The 1,997-nt window shown below is 27.8% G+C and overlaps 1 non-coding gene across 1 annotated transcript; it reads left to right on the top strand.

Annotated features, from left to right (window-relative positions):
* Positions 1-1,432: 1,432 nt before the first annotated feature.
* Positions 1,433-1,539, top strand: LOC114581153. Its single transcript, XR_003702997.1, has one exon. It is a non-coding gene; the product is annotated as a small nucleolar RNA R71 (small nucleolar RNA).
* Positions 1,540-1,997: the final 458 nt, after the last annotated feature.

The raw sequence follows: 1,997 nt of genomic DNA, 5'->3' as shown, positions 1-1,997 counted from the left end.
TTAGCTCAAGACTGGATAGACTAGGGTTATAGTTAGTTTTCATTTTATTATGTATTTTCTCCTTTCTTGAATTGTATCATGTAATTGGATGGATATCATTGCTGAGTAGCCTTACACACATAGGGAGAGTAATAAAAATATTTTTAAGAAAGTTTTATTTAAGTAATTTATACTGTATGATCTTGGTTTGGTATTGTACAAAGAAATTTATACTACATGATTTTAACTCAAACTATAATAAGTATTGTGCTATGTCAAAACCCTAGCTACTAAAGGTTAAGAAAGATACTAATTGTACTGATCATACAGTATAATTTAGTTCGTACTCTATGCCCTAATTAAAATCTCTCTTAATTAATCCTATAAAATTAGGCAATCAAATCATGGATATATATTGTGATTGATCATACTATACGATATAGTTCATACTATATGATTACCCGTATATAAAATTGGTCATCCCATATATCATACCAAACAAAATTCATGATTTTTGTGTTGATCATATCATACAATGTCTACAGTGCTAGATGATCACCCGTGTACAAAGTTGGTCGTCCCATGGATCGCCACTGTTTCAAATTTCCCTAGCTTCATTTTCTTGTTTACAACATCCTTCATGAATTTTGCATAAGTGGGCATTTGTTCTAAAGCTTAAGGGAAGAGTTTATTAATGATTAGTTTTTTAAAAAAAATTAAAATTTTGAGAACTATTTATCAAGATTTTGTTTAATCAATCTTTGTGGGAAGACTGGTAGTCATCTATCTTCAACTCTCCTAATTACTCATTCAAGTTTTTTACAAGTTCAAGTTGTTTCGTTGAAGATTTTTTTTTTTTTTTCATGCTCAACTTCACCATCATCCTTTTTATATAAATCTTTATCTTTGTATGGATCTCCAAAACCATTCCCACCTCTAAGTTGAATATTAAGAAATTTTTCTTAAATTTATTTGTAGTTAATCAACCAAGTAGTTGCCCTATTTTATCCTCAATTTTTTTAAGAGCATAAGATTGATTTTGTGATTGGATTTCTAATTATAAAATAATGCTTTCTAAGGGAGTTTTCCTTATACTTTCTTGATAAATTTGTTCAAAATTTGAACGATAACTTTGTGGTGTAACATTTTTAGAATAAATGATGAAGTTATCATATTCATCTACTATATTTTTTAATCTTCAAGTTATCTATTTTTTTTAGAAATTACTACAACTTGTGCTGGTGAAATTGATAAAGCATCCTAATCATAAATTCCAACAACGTTTTAAAGATATATCATATCTCTAAAAAATTTTAGTAACCATTCTTCTATTAATTCATAGGCTTTCTCAAACGACATAAACATTAATGATCTTCCAGCTATAGAATCAACTATGGCTCTGAGAGATCCTACTAATTCATTTTAAAATATTTGATTAATCAACCAATTAGGTAATGCATAATGTAGGCATTTTCTAAGCATTTCCTTAAATCTTTCCCAACTCTCATAAATAGATTCTCCATCAAATTGATTAAAAGAAGTTATGTCGTTTCTAAGTTTGGTAGTTTTTAAATGTGAAAAATATTTAGCAGGAAACTTATGAGCCAATTCATTCCAATTGGCTATATAATCCTGGGATAAAGAATTAAACCATATTTTTGCTTTATCTCTTAGAGAAAAAGAAAATAATTTAAGTTTAATATCATCATCACAACATCATTATACTTAAATATTGCACAAATTTCTAAAAAATTGGCTAAATGCAAATTGGGATCTTTTGCAGGAGTTCCCCCCCAAAGTGAGAATTTTGAATAATTTGAATAATATATAGTTTTAATGCAAAATTCTTAGCTTAGATTATATGTATATTTATAGTTCTATGCATTCTGTCTACTAAAGGGTTTACATAATCATTAAGAGGTCTAGAATGATTTTGCTCCAACTCAGGTTCAACCAATTTAAAGAAGATTTTAGTTTTTTGAATCTTAGAAAGGGTTCTCTCAATTTTAGTATCAATT

The sequence above is a fragment of the Dendrobium catenatum genome, unplaced genomic scaffold (genome assembly GCF_001605985.2).
Source record: "Dendrobium catenatum unplaced genomic scaffold, ASM160598v2 fragScaff_scaffold_1557, whole genome shotgun sequence".
In the NCBI taxonomy this organism is placed as follows: Eukaryota; Viridiplantae; Streptophyta; class Magnoliopsida; order Asparagales; family Orchidaceae; genus Dendrobium; species Dendrobium catenatum.
The sequence above is the reverse complement of the archived record's forward strand: the minus strand, read 5'-3'. Positions and strand labels throughout refer to the sequence as shown.